The following is a 20,260-nucleotide window of genomic DNA, read 5'->3' as shown; positions in this document are numbered from 1 at the left end:
TATGTAAATATATTGCTGCTCTGTACAAATATGACATGTATTATCCATGTGCATGATTTTTTTGCTTTGTGTTTCTAATGTTATTGTTTAACTGATTTATTCCATACTTTTTGATCTAAATGTTATTTTTCTGTAAACTGTATGTGTACTGGAGCTTTTATCCTCGGGTCTCCACTGAAAATGGGCCCCAAGCCCAGCTGGATCAACCCGGTTAACAAATGTCAATAAATAAATAAAATAAATAAATAAATAATTATCATAAATATAATCAAAAACTGAATCTGGAAGTAATACCGCATGCTATTCAGCATACAGTCTGACTTCTTATCCTGTCTCATTGTCCCCTATCATGGATAGTTAATCCATAGCTAATGCTAGGTAAATTAAGCAATGTTATCATCTACATAGGCAGAGATGGTATCAGTGCTTAATAACATTCTGTCATGATCTGGAAAATTAAATCACCTCTAGAAACAGACACTGCAGTCTTTAGGGACTGTTTTCTCTAACAAGAACTAATATAAAATGAACTTGACATGACATTAAATAAATCTGTCCGCAATGTTATTAGTAAACAATGCCTACAGCAATAAACCCTCTTTTATTATTTATTGATTTATTTGCCTTTGTTTATCAGGATAGTTCAGTTATCTATTGTTCGTTCTTTAGTTGAGGCCCAGAAGCAAGAAGCCCTATGAACAAGATATGGCAAACAGTTAAGAATTGACAAATTTATCCTAAAGAATATCTAAGATATTAAAATGATATGCATGGACATATGCTGAAGTTATATTAATAATGAGATATGTATGCATTGCTTATTTTGAAGTGTGTAGATAATATACAGTCTGATAAACACTGAGTGCATTCAACCATAAGATACATACATAGAAGCTTATGTAGATATATGCAGGTGTAATTTATGTATGTATAAATAACACACACACACACACACACACACACACACACACACACACACACACACACACACACACACATACATTTATCTATATCCATGTGAGTGTGTGTGTGTGTGTGTGTGTGTGTGTGTGTGTGTGTGTGTGTGTGTGTGTGTGTGTGTGTGTGTGTATTTAAGTGTTTTATTGCCAAGGAGTTCCTCCACAGATAAGCTTTCATTCTGAAATAGCTGTCATAGCATTTGTTATGGAGTCAAAGGCCAACCGTTTGCCTAAAATTTCTATCATTGATAAGTTAAGAGGAATACAGTAATTACAGGAATTTGATACTTAGCAGCTAAATTGATAGTGATTCTTTTGGGAAACCGGCAAATGGAGAGCATTATGGCTAGATTAATGTTCAAGTTTTCAGGATTGTTTTGGCAATGATTGGTGTATAGCTGGAGCTGGAAGTAGAAGTAAGAATGTTGTAAAAATAGGTATACATAACTGGGGCACTGGCTAAAGGAACATAGCACAAGTTAGTAAGCGGAGACAGTAAAGGATCTAGGAGCCATTGGTGCAAGCTATTTGTGGGATGCTTTAAATAAAAGCAGGACACAATTCTATCCTAATAATAGTGCTAGCTGAAGCAGTATCTTAATAACAAAAGCCTGAAGATTATGGCTCAGTAGGAGCATGAGTCTGGGGCAGGGTTTATCTAGGAGGTGAGAAAAACATAAAAAACATTTTATCTTTAAATATGAGTTCAGGGTAGATTTGAATTAGTTGAGCTTAGATGTCTGCATTGTAGTGACTGAGAAAGAATTCTGAAATCTATGTAGAATGTATTTAGTGAGACTCAGTGGGAATTGTATAATTAATGTGGAATGGTCTATATTTTGTGGACCATAAGTATCTGAGGCACACATAAGATTGTAGTTGGCAAGTTATTATTGGGCATTTATCAGGTTGATTGAGTATGTTATAGAGCGTTTGGAAGTTGCTGTCAGTTGTGCTATTTAAGAGTTATGCATTGATGGGAGTTTGTTACAGTGATTGCAGATTTGGCAATTTTATTATTATACTGTTAAAGTTTGGCTTCATGGGCAAACTGTAGCTTTGTAAAGCTGGAGGATATGTAGGAGAAGGCTAGAGTTCTGTATCAATAGCCACAGTAGTTTCAGTAGAGCCCTGTTCTCTATCGATGTCCTGCTTTGAGGTACTTCTGTGGGCATAATGATAAAACTTTACTTTGTGGTCTATTATGATACCGAGGACTTAGTTTGACGTAATATTTTAGTATTATTTGAATATGTGATATCGATTTTACTAGGGTCTGCTACAGATAATGTAGGAGTAAATAAGAACATTTTGTTTTCTTTCCATTCAGAACCTGTGATTGTGATAGCCTGGTTTCAATAGTGAAGAAAGATTACTGATAAACAGTTTAGAGCTGGGAGGTATGATGGTGGAACATATTAATGTGGAGTCATCTTCATACTGCTCCATGATGGCATGTTTTATGTTAAGTCATTGATACTATGATACTGAAGGACAGTAGGGCTACAGTTTAGATTTGTGGTGCAGTGGAATAGAGCCCTGACTGTGACCTGTGCAACCATGATTTCATTAATAGCCCTGGCACAGCAATCCAGGAAATGAAGTGCAAGAATAAAGAGGCTCTGTCCATTGGTACTCGGGAGAAGGAGTGGATGTCAGCACCTAGGGGCACATAGAGATGAAGATTGAGGAAACTACAGGTTATGCGTCAAGATGGAGGAGAAGGGATATGTGGAATGCATGCCCCTTGTGGAAGTAAGGGGGCCTCATTTCATCTGTAGTAAGCCCTTTACATGCCCCCATGGCACCTCATCAAGTGCACCTCATTAGTTCAGGTGTGGAAAAAAAAACAGAAAATTTTGAACTACTTCTAATGGCTGTCTCAGTGATGAACCATCAGCTTGCGCCCAATGTAGTGAAAGCATGGGTTGATACACCACTAGGGGGTCTGATTGTATGCAGGCAGCAGAGGCAAAAAAAAGAGTCTCTGTTTATATATGCGGTACATTTGAAAGTGGAGATAGTATTGCTATCGACCTAAAGATGGGCAGGTTAAATAAAGTGTTTCCCTTGTATACAGGGATGATGTACAGCTGCATCTATATTGTGGGGACAGAGGCCTCCTATATAGATTGGTTTACTAGAATAGAACAATTTTGAGATAATCTATTGTAAGTCATATGGTGCATGTTTTGTAGGCTTTAGTTTCAAGTGAATATTTTTGATTATGCTAGCAGGTACAGACTTAAGATAGAAGATGTGTGTGTCATTTATGTTTCTTTAGATTATGGATGTGGTCACTTTTACTTGTGGTTTTATTAGGGAGGTAACTGTAGCTACAAATGAGAGCTGAATTTGGAAAAAAGTGATTTGGTCCTCTAATGTCACTAAAAATGAATATGGGTGTTTGCCTGTGCTACATATGCTGTGGACCCAGCCTACTCTGACCTACAACAATAACCTATGTAAATGGTGGTGGTGGGGTCTATATACCTTTAATGGCAAATGTGTATATCTTCCATAAAGTCCTGCAGTCCTGGGTCAATAAGTTTCTGGCTGGTTGGTGTCCAGCCTGTGTTACCTGGGATAGCTCTGTTGAGAGAAAAATGAATGCAAAATGAACCAACCTGCCAAACATGAGCTAAGGATTGTCACACAGAATGTAGTTTCATTCACAGGATACATTATAGAAGTGGATCATTGTAAAGAGGAGATTGGATATTCTCCATATCAAGAAAACAGGGTGGAAAGGCATTGCAGCAAAGCCACTTGGCTTGGGGTCCAGTGTCTACTACTTAGGGGGAGAACAGACTAGAATTGGAGTAGTATCAGAATTAGTGATTAAACTCATGACAGTGAGACCCCAGTGTAAAGCTAGGGTGACATTCATAATCTTAGCCTGTGCCTCACAGCAGGGTTATGATAGCAAGGAAAAGAGTGAATTCAGGCAGATGTTGCAGAACCATCTAGATAAGACAGGACAACATGAGATGGTGCTAATAATACTGGAACAGAATGCTCATATGAGGACAGACAGAACAGAATATGAGGACTACCTCAATCCATATGGGTGGGACAACAGGAATTTAAGAAAGAGGGGTCATTCTAGACTTCTGTCTGGCAAATGGTTTGATGGTGACCGACACATGGTTTAGCAAGAGACACAGTTACAAGACTGAATACAAGAGTGACCAACACATGCAACTCAGGTAGCATTCCTCCTAGTAATGAAAGGGCACTGGGGTATAGAACTACAGATTGTGATGTCATCATCAGTGACACAGTTAGCTAACACATAAACTATTAGCTGCCACCAGGAGCGACCTTATGTCAACTGGTGCCCTAGGCAAAAGGGCTCCACGATGCCCCCCACACCACCCAGCAACCCCTATCCTGGTCTACCTACACCAAATAAATGCTGGAAAAGTGCTCCTGCTACAGCGGCGCCCTAGGCGGCCACCTAGTTGGTCTATGCCTAAGGCCGGCTATGCCTGCCACAATCAGTTGCAAGCAGTAGTCAGAAAATATTCTAGAGCAAACAGAGACAAGGCTGAATATGCAGAAACTGACTGGATCAAATCAACAAACACTTCAAGGAAATACTGAGGACTTTGGCATCTCAGGAAGAAGACGTAATAGGTGGAATAAAAGAAGAGCTGCATATTCAGTAGATGAATATTGTTATGTAAAGAGTCTTCTTGACACCAGCAGTTAAAAGGTTATGTGTGGAGAACCCATCAAATATCAATAACATACCTATATTCATATAGTGCTGAATAATAAATGAGAATATATATATATATATATATATATATATATATATATATATATATATATAGATATATATATATGTATATATATCACCTGATATCTGAATATCAAAATTTCCTGCAGTGGAAAAATGCTACTATAAGAACTCCATCTACTGATCATGAGAATGTGTCATTAACATTTAAGTCAGCAAATGGGGGTTGACAATCTTCTGTTTTTTTTTTTTTTTTGAAAATCATTACCCAAGCATAGTTCCTATAATGTCTTAGTAAGAATAAGTCAAAAGACATAAGTATATACAATGTCATCTGCTTTTGTTGAGTGATGCAAACATTTGACAACATTAGTAGAACAGGAATGATCTGGGGGGGGTGTAAGAAAATACCACTGTTGTTGATGGGTCTTGATGCAGAGAAAACATTTGTCAGAAGGGCAATGGAAGTATTTGCATTCCGTGATACAATAATAAGGTTAGTTAGATGGACATATGAGGAATCAGAGGCAAAAAATTAAGTGGGATGGTTCCATTCTGACAAGTTGAGTATGAACAGAGGTACCAGGCAGGGGTGTCCACTTTCCTGTTTGTTATTTCCTTTATATTTAGAGTCACTGGCAAAAAAAAAAAAAAAAAAAAAAAAAAAGGACTCAGAAATTCAAGGGTACAATTGGCATGGTAATCAAAAAAAGTTGGCTTTATCTGCAGACAATATTATTTTGCACCTAATAAAACCAGAAAAGCACATCTCAGCATTGTGGAACATCTTGAGACAGTTTCAAGGCTTTTTGAGATTAAAAAAAATGATGAAAATAAAGCAATGGCAATAGTTGCAAACTATGCACCCACACATGAACTGGTCCAGCAAAACCCATATTTATGGGGACACAATAAAATTAATTATTTAGGAGTATGAATTAAAATGAGTCTGTTATAGCACTTAAGAATATGTGGGAAGAGACAAAACATAAGATGATACAAAAAGTGAGAAACTAGAAGCTCATGTTTATGAACATGGATAGCACAATGTAAGCAGTGAATATAATTTTGGTCTCTTTAGTTTTATATATAGCTCAGGCATTTTTTTATCAACCAGATAAGAAATTGTAGACAGTAATTAATAAAGACTTGAAGGATTTCATCTGGGAAAAAAAGGGCAGTGGACAAGTAGAATAAGTTGATCCTTTCAATAGAACAAGGTGGATTGGGATTATCTGATTTGAATGGATATTTCAGAGCTACAAAGTTAAGGCTAATATACATAACACAAGCAGAAAGCTATAATTCAAAGTGGAAAAGGATGATGATAAAGTGTAAGAAAATTCAAGAAATTAGTAAAGAGAAGGATTTTGGATGCAGAGTCTTAAGCAGAACAACACCAGCCACATAGAATCTGTGAATGGAGAGATGATAAGGCAGCGTGGAAAGGAGAGTAGTTGCTGAAACTGAATTCAGCCTCAAGTCTTGGTGAGAGCCATCATGAGGTTAACCCTGTTTCTTACAAAATGTCACCAAGACAACATTGTTATATAGACTGTATTTTATATAGCATAAACACAAAAGGAATATTTAAACACTAGGATAAAACCGGAACCAACTTTAATGAAACCAAAACATTCAAATGACTGAATGTTTTTCGCCTTTTCAACATGAAGGCTTCATCAGAGTAATTTAAACAAAATGTAAAAGATCCTTTTATATATTATGATGTCACCATAGATAACCAAACATGACCCATATTTAAATCAAATTGTTCTGACATCAACCAAAAAACATTTAAAGTTATAAACACTTCTTCATTTTAAACATTTAAATTACCTGTTTCTATTTTATCTAAAATACAACCTATTCAGCCATAACCTTGTGCTTCAACACAGCAGTAAAATATATATATAATATAAACATTCTGAAAAATGTATATGTGCATTTATTGTTCCTGCCAACATTAAATGATATCAGCTTTTTGTTTTAAAAAAGGGCCAACTATATACTGTCATTAAGACCCTGTAGATTTGTAGAATTTTGCCTCATCTGCCATCTGAATTCCCTAGCTTCAACTTAAGTTTCATATCCCCTCCTCTCTCATCAGATGTTATTCTATCTAGGATAAAGAAAATGTAGTTTTTAAAATTAGGACATTTTGTCCTATGTATAAATAATGCATTGTGTTTGTCCTATTTCTTAATAGCCCTTAAATGTTCAGAAATCTTGTCAAGAAGCCTACGTGTAGTTTTTCCCACATGGTAACTTGGACATGATGTACAAGTTGTTAAATATACAAGCATAGTTGTGTTAAAACAACATTTTCCTGGACACTTCAAAGAATAATCGTAACCACTTATAGATACATACAGTCCATCATTTATGCACCTGCAGTATTTACATGCCCCACAATTATATATCAAAGATTTATAACTTAATTTCTTGGTGTTAGAATGGCTTTGAAAATTTTTTTTAATATTCCTGCCTCTACTATAGACAGTTTTGGGTTTACCCCCTAACTTCTCTCTTGTTTCTTTGTCCAAGCATACCTCCCAACATTTGTTGACACTAGAAATCAAATGTACAGACTGATGATTATATTTCAAGACCAAAGCATCTTGTTCATTTGTTTTTCTATTCTGTACAGGGCAACCAGCAATAGGTATGGGCTTAAACAAGGTATCCCTTTTCTTCACAACCTCGTGCTTCACATTCAACAACATCTTCAAGGGATAACCCCTCTCTCCAAACATCCTAATCAGGATATATATTTCTTGCAACAATGTAATGTTGTCACTTATTAAATGAGAAAGCCTAATCATTTGCCCTTTGACCATACTTTTTCATTGATGGTGGGGGGGGGGTGATAACTTTCGAAATAAAGTAAAGTGTTAGAATAGGTTTCCTTCCTATAGATGCTGCTCACCAAACTATTGATGCCAAGTTGTTTACTGAGATAAATGTCTAAAAAAATCAATCTCATTTGCTTCCCAATGGCTAGTGAACCGAAAAAATGTAGTTGTATTTAAATATTTGACAAACTCAATTGCATCTTCTTCTTTGCCTTACCATATGATGAGTATATCATCCAAAAACTATTTGTAAAGTTTTATTTGTGCTATAAAAGGGGATGGAAAAACATAAGTTATCTCCCATTCTAGGAGCACTAGATTGGCAAAGACAGGGCCACATTTAGCCCCCATTGCTACTCCTGCTATCTGGTGAAATTACTCCCCTTCAAAAATGAAGAAGTTGCTTTTCAGAACCATCTCCATAACTTCAACTAAGAAGTTGATCCTGCCCCCCTTTATTTTGTTGTTCTTTATGATACTTTCAAAGAACAGTTCCAAGCCCTCTTAGACAATAATGAAGTTTATATTACATGGGATCATCCATTACCAACAGTTCAAAAAACAGATGCGAGAAAGCCAGATATAGAAGACTATGAAAAGAAGACAAAAGTAGCATTGATCATTGAAATGGCTATACCCACTGACTACAGTGTCTTATGTACAAAGAGATACAAAGTCATAAAATACCAGGATTTGCAGGTAGAAATGAGGGCGATGTGGAATAGGGATACCCCAACAGTTCCAGTATTAGTAGGAGCAATGGGTCTTATAAAAAAAATTACAATCATATGTTACTGATACATGTAACTGTGTACAAATTGCAGGAGTCATTACTAGGGACATTTTGGGTGCTGTAAAGAGCACTTCTGGCTAACATCAAAGATTGAAACAGTACTAATTTCATAAACTTTAATCATACTTTGACTTAAAAATGTGGTCCATTACTGTCATGGTATTAGAAACCTGGGGAAATTAAAAAAAAAAAATATATATATATATATATATATATATATATATATATATATATATACAACTCGATGGATACATAGATATTCATAAAGTAGCAGAAAGTATTCTAAGAAGTAAGTCTATGCGCAAATGGAGAAAGGAGATTTTGCTCATAGGGATTACTGCAATTAATGGGTGCAGAGACTAGCAAGAGGGGGCTGAAGTTTACTGGAGAAAACTGGCAAAGGAACCAAGGTATTGGGAGGCAATATCTACAGAGAGAAAGGCAATAGAATGGGAACTAGCCAAGAAGACATTTAGACTGAAGTCTTGAGACTGCCGTCCCTATCACGGATTGATATCTGAGTTTATGCAAAGAGAAAGGTAAAGGGGATCCTAAGTAAAATACCTGCTCTGGTAGAGTTTTTCATTGAATCTAGAACAGAAACTGCTGTTAAAAAAGGGATAATTAGTAAAGTATATGTAAATTACTGTCGAATAACTACAGGAACCAATCAGAGGACGTTAGAAACATTTGGGAAGAGAGATTAGATAAGCAATTTACAAGGAAACAAAGGGAAGACAAATGTATGGCTTGCAAATATGCAACAAAATGTAGAAGATTTATTTGCATAGGTATTTTCTAACCTAAGAAGACTCTAAAGAATTTTCCCCAGGTAGATGGCAAATGTTGGAGTTGTGATTAGGAAGAAAGAGGTAATTGGAACATATGTTTTGGGAGTGTAATGAGTTGGTAGACTTGATTAGACTAGACTTGAAAAATTCTATACAGAGCACTCTGTCAGAAATAATGGGTGAGCAATTGGGTGAAACTAAGAATTTTGAGCTGGGATATAAGATCTGAATTAACTAGACATAGTGACTCCTTGTTAAGTTTAACTCTGGTGGCTGATAAAAAAAAAACAATTACTAACCCAAATACATTTGAAGTATTGAATATTGTGTCAAAGATAAAAGAACTGAAAGTGGGATTTTAGTAAAGGGTAGGAGCAGAATATATAGAAAAAATGGAAATTGTGGGGTCAATACATGCAGAATAATGTTTTGGAGCAAAAATGAGGTTTAAGGGAAGGCAAGAACTGATCAATTTATGTAATGTTGAACTGATGATAAATATACAAAAGAATATATGTGACATATAATGCTTGCAACTGGGAATAAATTAATATGGTTTGTTTTGTTTTATATAAATGTATGTTTGCCTATATCTTAAGTAATAATTCAATAAAGGTGTTAAAAAGAAAAAGAAAACATGTACAAAATGAGGACTTTTTTATATACTTTTGAGTGACACAGTCTGTCATCTTGTATTATACTCGGTTTTTATTAGAAGTAATTATATGATTTCTCTTCAGGAGAAACACATTACATGTCAAGAATAATTTAGATTTTTACGGAAGCAAAAATCTTACTTATGTTTCCAAGACAGAGACTGTAAAATCTTTCAATGGAAGGTGTCACCATTAAAACCCTTGTATTACGTGTATTAACCGAAGTAGTGGCATGACTGGTCCATATTTAGTGCTAAATGTCATTTATATCCCTTAGGATGATACAGCGACAAGTTCAGTAATAATTCACTGATTATTCCTCCAAGGACTTGCAATAGCAATTAACATATGGTTAATTATATATAGCTACTAAATTTAGCAGTTTGTAGTCATGTCATTGTCAATGCCTTCCATGTTACATTATGCAGTTTCTGCTACAGAGGAGTATATGACTTCTGCTTGGGGAATGCAGGACATGTAGATGCAGATATCAGAAACCTAAAATCAGAGGATGGTCCTAAACTCTGTGCATAGAATTAGATTAAATAACATCCAAAATAATTTATCACTCCAAAAGCATCTTTTAAAGGACAGCCTCGGTATACAACACTGATCAGTTTTGCTATTACCATCTTCAGTGTAAGCTGCCATCATTGAGTAAGCATTTATTGATGTAACTCAAGTAGATGCAGCACTTTCATAAACCCAGCCTCAAAATTTCATTTTGTTAGTACCCTACAGCATGAGTAACTGCTATTTATCCCCATTCACTGAGTGTTGGAGAGACCACATTAGGGGTGAATTCATGATTTCCCATACATTAAGTTTGTGCTTGAAGAGAAGCAGGGTGATTCTCTGCTTTATATCAAAGGGAAGTCTATTCCATAAGAAATGGATTCTTTGAGAGAGATATCTGTCCTGCCAGCACATCCTATTTATGCTGCAGCTGGAGTTTTGTTCCTTTGAGTAGGTATTTTGAGTGCTGCTTGTTTTCTGGGTTTGTAGGAGGTTGCATAGGACTGGATCATTCAAAGCTTTGTAGGGGAAGCAGAGGTACGTCCTTCAAGAGTCGGGCAGAAATTGCAAAGAACGAAAGCCTTTTAAGGCAGTTAGTGTAGCATGAGAAGACATTTACAGTGAGGAAATGCTGAGGTCTTTTGAGCTGTGTTCATAGGTCCATATAGGTATTAGAGGAGAAGGAGATGAAATTCTAGCCAGGAGAGTAGCAAGTGTAAAGCCAGGATTCAGGCAGGAACTACTTTAGTTGTGACTTAAAATAAATGAAAGTTTATTATTACATAGTTTAATTAGTTTTTTTGATTAAGTCAGAATGTGGAATGGGTATCAAAGGTCTTGGCCAGTTTGAAGTAAACAGTGTGAACTGGTTTGCCTGCTAATCAGTAACACACTAAAGGAAATCCATCTAGTTTAGGAGGCAGAAACTTCATTTGACAAACCGAACTGGTTTGGGTCGAGGGATTATAGACTGTTGATGTTCTTGTTAATAGGTTCGATGATGCAGTCCATTACTTTATAAACAAGGCTGGTGAGGTGTATAGGTCTATCACTTCCATGGTCGTGCCTTGTCGAGTGGGATTACTACAGTTGTTCTTCACACCTCCAGCACAAATTCAGTAGAGATGCTGTGAAATAACAGGTTAAATAACAAGTCTATAGGAAGGTGCTTACAAGAAGGCAGTCTGGCACATTATCAGGATCTACAGAGCTGCTGTTTTGGCCTTTGGAAAAGCCCTCAGGACCTGCTGCTAAGTGATATATGTGGGGGAAAGTTATGGGGAGAGAGATAAATATGCAAAACTTTAGTTAAATTTATCCACTGATATGTTGGCTATGTCTTTTAGTGATAAGTATGTACTGTTATGCATAAGCTCTGTGCATTTCTGGATATTGCTTCTAAGGTTTTTAACTTAGTTGTAAAAGGCTTTGTAGTTGTCCTTGACATAGCTGATAATTTTCAGTACTTACTTAGATTTTGAAGAGTTTTACTTTGCTTCTGAGTTCTTTGGTAATCATTTTTTTTCACTTTTAGATTTTAGGGTATTACATTTATTCTTAAGGACCATAAGTTTCTTCCTCTTATTTTGCAGTTTGTTTATACTTGGGTCCTTCCATAGGCATTTACTCTTGAACTTGGTTTGTGCCTGAAGAATACACATGCCTTAATGTGTGTTTTTAGGTGAGCATGGAAACCATCCAAGAATGTAGCAGTGTGTGAGAGACAGTTCACTGAGGGGAAGGGTGTTCCTAAATTTCATCAGGTCAACAGCAAATTGTAATATATTTACCTTGGAGTGGTCTTTAAAGACAAAATGGACTGATGGTAAAATCAGTTTATAGCCCCATATTGAGTATTAGTGAACAGTGGACAAATCTGAATTATGATGGGCCAACTATGGTAACTATTTGAAATGTCGGGACCCTCTATAGTAAGTCCTGAAACATGGAGACTGAATGACCAAAAATGGACTGACATATACCTATTCCAAGATAGTAATTTCATGAAATCTTCCCTTTTCTCTGAGGTATGGTGATCTCAAAGATGGTATATATGTTTGGGGAGTATAAGAGGCTTACCCCCTCCCCATTGGGGATGCAGAGGGGGACTTGCCCCCCTGCTAAAGAGACGTTCAACGGAGAAGAGCAGTTTCCAAGATTCACTCTCTTCCTGAGTTTTCAGTCTTTTTTTTTTTTTGGCTTGCCGCTGCCTGACACTTTGACTGACAACTTTTCAATAGGGAGCCAACAATAACAGGTGTAGATCATTGTGTGATTATATTGTTAAAAACTCGGTCCAATATTTTTGATCTTCTAGTTAGGACATGAACCAGTTGGTCCAAGGAGCTAGCATTTATGAATCTAGGAAATGTTCTGGATACTTATTTATGGTAGTGCTGATTTCCCAGTTAAGGAAAGGAGAGTTGCAATCCTACAGGAAAGCATTGTTAAGTTTAATGGACAGGGATTCCCGTTTGTTTAAATATGCTTTGTGGGCTGAGTGTGACATGGGAGAATACAATTGTTGGCTATGATATGGTACAGATTTTTATTGACAGTACGTAGGATATTGAGGAGCTTAAGTGCATTTTCCTGCCTTATGAGTCAAGATGGAATTTGGCTTCTTAGTAATATGGATACCCTCCTTCCAACAACACTGTCATTTTTGGCAGTTGTCAGAAAGAGTAGTAGGCATTGCAACCCAGCACTGTCGGAGTGCTGTCACTACACTGAAATAATGTATCAATACCTATGCAGATATCTATATGTATTTTTGAGGGTCTGGAATGCCTTTAAGAAATACAACTTTTAATTTAGGCTTCTAGCATTGAGCAGTGCTAACTTGATTTTGTTTGACTGTATCCATAGTTTGAGACGACTAACATTGCCTAAAGAGGCACTATGGAGGAAGAAACAATTTGGCTAATATATGAACACCATGAAGAGAGTTACAAGCCTTCCTGAGTAAAGCAGGTAGGCTATAAAATTCTTGTTACCCAAGGCTGTTATATATTGAACCTCCCCCTTAGAATGACCACAATAACTAATCCAATAGTTAAAATTACTTATATTTTGTTTATATTGTAGCGTCATTCTTGGTGATGGTAGGATGCTGCTCACTTTGTTTACAGTGTAGCATAATTTTTGGTGATGGTAGGATTCTGCTCACTTTGTTTATATCGTGACATCATTTTTGGTGATGGTAGGATGCTGCTCACTTTGTTTATAGTTTATATTGTGACATCATTTTTAGTGATGGTAGGATGCTGCTGAAGACTAGTTTCATACCACCATCATTTGCATATTCTGAGAGCTCCATCATGCCCCTCTTCATATGATCCAAGGATGTGTGTCAAGTCATTCACTTCTATGTACACAATGACTAAATGTTATACGTACTTTGGGTGAAAGGTCCTGAGGATTCTAGTGACCTGACAGATCCTGGAACATGCGAGACAGCTTAAAATTACCCTGTCCTTGCTCAGCTGGGTAAGTGATATCTTTGTTTTTCTCATTATGGAGTCAACTACACAACTAGAGATTACCAGATGTTTTTGCTCAGCATTGTTGCATTAAGTACATTGGCCAGTCATCTGGATGACTGCCTTTTGCTCTTCTATTATTTGTCATGTTGATAGATGATGATTGTTTTTAAGTGTGATCCTGTATACAGTAAGTGTGATTCTAAGCCTCCGATATACAATAAATGTGATTCTAAGCATCCTGTATACACAGTCTACCTCTTGGACATGTTTGAGGTCATAGCACAGATTTCTTAAGTACTTCAGAATACGATGGCTTATTTGGCTTATATAGGATGAGGCGTGCATGTCTATGTGAGCTGGGTGTCAGTGCCAACAACCTAGTGGACACTGCCAATATGTTAAACTGATAGGCCTAATGACTGTTATTCATCAATAAAGTGTGACAGTCAAGTTTGGTGCACTGTCACTATCTCTGTGATGGGCTTAGATTAAATAATATCCACTTAAAATAACCCAGCACTCAAAAGTGTCTAAAATATAACAGTGAAGTCATATTATTATGACAGCTCCCATATACAACATGGACTAGTTTAGCTATTTGAAGCATTAGTGCCTTTTAACATAATTGACCGAATATTTATTTATATAAATGGACTGCAGTAGTGTGTGACTGTTGTCCACCAATAAAGCATGAGAACCTGTTGTAAACAAAATCTCAGGATCATTTTTCTGTCATTAAAACTGAGGTTGAATGCATGTGTGAATGATATAGCAAGGTTTTGTTAGAGGGAGAGTATGTGAGAAGAGAAAGATGTGGTATGACAATAACGAAAGAATATTAATTTGGGTGAATATAGTAAAAAGGCAACAAAGGACAGAAGATGTAAACTAAGGTGTGATATAAGTAAAATATTTTACATTTAGATACACTTCCTCCACCATCACCAAATCATCAGCATAGGAAAAATAATATCAATACTTACCCTATCATCTATAAAATGCTGTTTTTACACACTCCCTTAATATGTTTTGAAAGAATATACACAACCATCATAAATAATATACCACTCATAGGACAAGCCTCTCTAAGACCTCTTTTCACTTCCACCTTCTGTATCTGTCTTCTATTCAGTAAAGAAGTAACTTTACTTTTATTATACGCCAGATTCAATAAACCTAAAATCTTCCATATGATCTAATAATATTCCATGACTGATCATGATCTATACTATCAAAAACCTTCTCCTCAACCTCAATAGCCAGTTTTACATCACTCTAGTCCTTACATAGATCAACTACTTCCCCCACAAACTTTATATTTTCCATAAAGTCCTTCTCCCACACAATCCTCCATAATTTTCTGAAGTGTTCTCTGCATTATTTTTGTAAACAAATTCTAAGTTGGATTGTTCATAGTTAACATACACCAATTTATTTTTCACATTTCCCCCAAATGAATCTAACTGTCCCTACACAGACCTATTCCTTTTAAATACCAGCTCCTTAATACTTTTAGAAATAGTCCTCACCATTCCTCATTTATTTATTTATATGTCATATGTCCAGTCTCACCATTTCCTGGAAGTGAATGCTCTTATCTCATTCAATTCCTGCATGCATATGCTCTCATCTAACCTTAATAAATAGTCAACATTAATCTGGTCTACCTCCCAACAACCCACTTCTTTTTCCCTTTATGGCAAAACATCAGTGATCTTTCCCTGATTACCTGTAATCCCTCCTTATTAAACTTATCAATTCTCTCCTATTCTTTAAGACCCTAACCACGCCTTCCCATTTCTTTATAAATATTGCCAGAAAAGAAGAAATGTCTTATTTCTGTCCTGTTTAATAGCTTTGATGTATACGGTTTTATAATCCTTTGTCAGTTCTTCTCATACATATCCCTTTTCTTTTCCAAAATAATTACATAATTGTCTTCCAACCAAACTCTCATGTAGGGTAAAGTGTGACTATATTCTTCAATATACATTTTTTATTATTTGTTTTTGCACATGTAAACAAATCTTATATCTTTATTTAAATACTAATTGCCATTCTTTCCACGATTTATAAAATGCTCTCATTGTTAATTGGTCTTCCACATCTGCTATAGCAAGAGTCTAGTTTTTATTTCAAGTTGGACTGTAGATTGCTGAGGATGGGAGCACCATATAGAAGAGTTGGAAGCAGGAAGGATGAGGCCAGGGTTACTTTAGCAGAGTGGCTAAGAAAGTAGTTGGCCTATAAAGGGCACCTAGCTTTTGATGTATTTTTTTAATGTTGCTGTAGATGTGAAGGTCAAAAGTTAACTTGTCATCAATGATGACACTTAACAGTTTGGTACTAGGAACAACTTCAATGGTAATGTTGTTTTGGGAATGAACAGAGAAAAGTGATTTGTCAATAGGGCTAGATTTTGTGGGGATAAATACTAAGAGTTAAGTTTTATTGGAGTTAAGGGCGAGATGGTTCTGTGACAGCCAGGTTTCAGTAGAAGTAAAAGCTTCTTGGGTAAGATGTTGTAATACAGTCGGAGATTTAGAAGAGCGGATGATGGTCGAGTCATCGGCATATTGGATAACAGTACTGTGGGTAAGAGTGAAAGTCATTAACAAATATACTGAATAGGAGGGGACCCAGAATTGAACCTTTGGGGACACCTATGTTTGTATTGATGAAAGGGGAAGAAGAGTGCTGCCATTTAGTAGATTGCTGTCTATTGCTGAGATAGCTAGTAAGCCATTGTAGGGTAGGGGTGATAGGCTGAGGTTAGAGAGTTTAGTAAGCAGAATGGAGTGGGAGATAATGTCAAACTCCTTAGATAAATCAAGAAAGAGTGCAGAGACTATGGAGCCAGCATTATGAGCTCTATTTACTGTGTCCAAGAAGGAAATTAGGGCAGTGCTGGTGCTATGTCCAGGCCTAAAGCCATGTTGAGTAGGGGAAATATGTGTTGTTTTACCAGATGACTTAGGAGCTGAGTGTGAATACACTTCTCGAGTATTTTGGAGATGGGGCAAAGTATGGCGATAGGACAGACATTTGAGATTTCTGAATTGTTGCCACCTTTATGAAGCAAGAGGACAAATGTTTTTTTTCCAGATGTCAGGTATGCTTGATTCTTGAATGGACCTGTTGAGGAGGATGCTGACAGGGTATGCAATGGAGGAGGTAGCTAGTCATAAGTATTCTGCAGTTAGGTTATCTGTGGACAAGGTACATTGTTTTAGTTTATGAAGAAGCATCTACTTTGGCCTGGACTTCTGAGAAATAGATGCCAAACAGTAAGAGGCTCAGCACAGAACCCTGTGGTATACCACTGGTAATGGGTTCCCAAGTCTTGTACCACTGGGTTGGAACTCAAGGGGGTACTGTCGATACTGTAATTTGTAGAGAATTCTGTTTCGCCAAAAGGAATAATAATGCATTTTTTTTTTGTATTTAGTTTTATACCATGGCTTTAGCACCAGTCATTTGTTTGTTAGTCCTTCTTGTAATATGTTGACATCACTGGGGGACTCAATGATTACTCCCAATTTACAATCATCAGTGAACTTGGTGAGCCAAAGGCCATCTACTTTGGCCTGGACGTCTGAGAAATAGATGCCAAACAGTAAGAGGCTCAGCACAGATGCTTGTGGTATACTACTGGTGATGGGTCTACTGGTAAATGTGGAGTCAACAATTCTGACAGAGCCTGTTCTACTGGTGAGCCAATTTGCTACCCATCTAGTAACGTAAGAGTTAATCCCTATCTAGGAGAGTTTCTCAATGATGCCAGGTGGGGAATTCTGTTGAAAGCCTTGGCAAGGTCGAGATAGGCTGTGTCCACTGTTGTACCTTCATCCACGGCTTTGGTGACATTCTCAAAGAAGTCTACCAGGTTTAATAGGCATGATATACCCTTAACAAAGCAAAACTGGGTTGAGTTCAGTGTTTGAGGGTCACCTATGTCCTTGTTGATAAAGTCTATGATAATTCTTTCCTTAGCCTTGCAGATGGTTAGACATATAGGTGTGTAGTTCCCAGAGTCAGTTGATGGTCCCCTTTTGTGCAGGTGGATTACTGTACTGTTCTACATTCTGCAGGAACAAAGCCAGTTCTCAAGATATAGTTAAAGAGAATACTAAGTGGGTCCACTAGGTCTTGTTTTAGATTGTTTAGTAAACAACCTGGGATATTATCTGGTCTCATTGAGGCCATGTTTTTGGATTTGGTGAGCACAGACATAACCTGTTCTCTAGAGTTACTAGGAAGAGGGCCGGTGTCAGGTATGCTGGGGATATGGTAGGTGGGGATGGGGATGATGTTTGCACTGAATCTGTCATCTATTAGGTTGCCGGTATCTTCTGGTGTAGTATGAGTGATCCCATCTACAATCAGTTCAGCACATAGCTGAGGATTCCCTTTTAAACTTCAGATGTAGTTAAAGAATGCCACTCTATATGTCGTCCATAATTTTTATACTATTAGCATTTAGAGAAAGGATCCAGATAATTTCTGTTTAATTTATTTTGACTTTTGTTAGAATTTACTTAACTTTCTTTTTTAAATCTTAACTTTTTCTCCAGTAGAGTTTTTCTTTAAACATCCTTCTCTCTTTAAAATTAATTTCTTCAGCAGATTTCTCCCTACCCTACAATCTCAAACTTATTTTTAGTAATAGCTTTTTTTTTCCTGCAATATTATCTATATACCTTATAAACATTCAGTAGTGAAATGCTTTTCTTTATCAGTATTACTGTCCTCATTTTCTTCCCCCATTCATTTGGCATCATCATTTACCAACATTACCTCCCTTTCTTTATTTTGTCCTTTCTCAAGTTTTACTTCCTCAAACTCAAGCCAACAATGTCTTGTTTTCTAACATTCCCTACCTCCTGCATTATAATTTTGTATGGAATTACCATTTTTCTACTCATTATTGACAACCCCGAGGATTTAATAAAATCTTTGTAGTCACCGTGTAGAGCCTACACAGAATGTATCCATGTACACGGCCATGGTTCCCACTCGGCAGCATGTCATGCATATTAATGATGGTGTGCTGCCAAAGGAGAGCATAGGAACAGGGATAGTGAATCCATGTAGGGAAAAGTGTAGAGACTACCTATGGCTGTGCATGCCTGGCCAGATGTTATGTACAAGGTGATGCTCCCTATATTGCTCCACACTACTGCTGAAATTCTGTGAATTGTTTTAAATGTGTAATGTTTTATTTTTATGAATTGTTTTCCTTTCTGTATGTTTGCACGGTGCAGCGCAGAGCACAGCAATTCCAAGATGTGCTCACATATAGAGAGTTGACACCTGTTTCACATCTAAAAATAGAAATCGGATATCATTAATTATTTATTTATGGGTCTATTTAAGCTTGTTTGTGCAGGGCTATGAGGTGCTCAACAACTTTAATAAGTGGTCCAGTATTATATGTGAAGGTATACTAGCTTTCATAATATCCAAGTAGCTAAATGGGTAGAGCTACAGCCTAATGCTTAGAAGGTTCTGGGTTCACGTCCATAGTAGTCAAAATATGTATGTAATTTAATTTAGTATATATGTTTAATTTTTAGGGCAGCCACAGTGGTACAGCCTTTAGCATTGTCACCTCACAGCAAGAGGTTCATTGGTTTGATCATCGGCTGGGTTGCCTTCTGTGCAGAGTCTGCATGTCCTCGCTGTGGTTGCGTGGGTTTCCTCCAGGTGCTCCGGTTTCCTCCCACATCCCAAAGACATGCTGTAGGTGGATTGTACACTCTAAATTGGCCGTAGGTGTGAGTCCGTGCATGTGTGTGCCTTCTATGCAAGGTTGGGCACTGGACTGGCAAATCGACACTGTAAAACTCCACTGCCAATCATGAGCGGACAAGTGATCTGCTGTGGTGACCCCTAACCAGAAAAAGCTGAAAGAAGAAGAAATATGTTTAATTTTTTTTTTTTTTTAAATTGTCAAATATGGCACAGCTGCACTGTGCTGAGCACTGCTTGATCATGCTGATGGCTACTACTGTTTGCGTGGTGCTAAGCTTAGCCAAAATCTTGGCTGTGTGAGTTTTTGCACTATTTAGTACTGCTTAGCAGGTTTGTGCACTGATAAGCAACACAGCACTTTATTGAATGTTGCTAAATGACTTGGAAGGGCAGGAAAACAGCTTATATTAGGTACAATGGCAGGGAATTCTGCACCATTCTTTGGAGTCTGATCATCTGTGGATATGCTAGATGGCTATGGAGGGGGTGTATATTTGGATGTTCAGGAGTCCAGGGTTTTTGTTGGGCTCCTAGTAAAGAATTATGAACCCAGGCTGATGCAGGGTGGTTTCCAGGGTTTGGAATGTAAGGCAGACTTCTGGGAATGGTTGGTCAGGGAACTTACCAGTATTACTGGTAGCCCCCACACTGATAAGCAGTGTCATCACCATTATGATGACCTGAAGAGGAAAAAGAGGGGAATCTT

Source organism: Protopterus annectens, chromosome 1.part1, assembly GCF_019279795.1.
Source record: "Protopterus annectens isolate FY-2018-M chromosome 1.part1, PAN1.0, whole genome shotgun sequence".
NCBI classification, from domain to species: domain Eukaryota; kingdom Metazoa; phylum Chordata; order Ceratodontiformes; family Protopteridae; genus Protopterus; species Protopterus annectens.
This window is presented reverse-complemented; position numbering follows the sequence as displayed.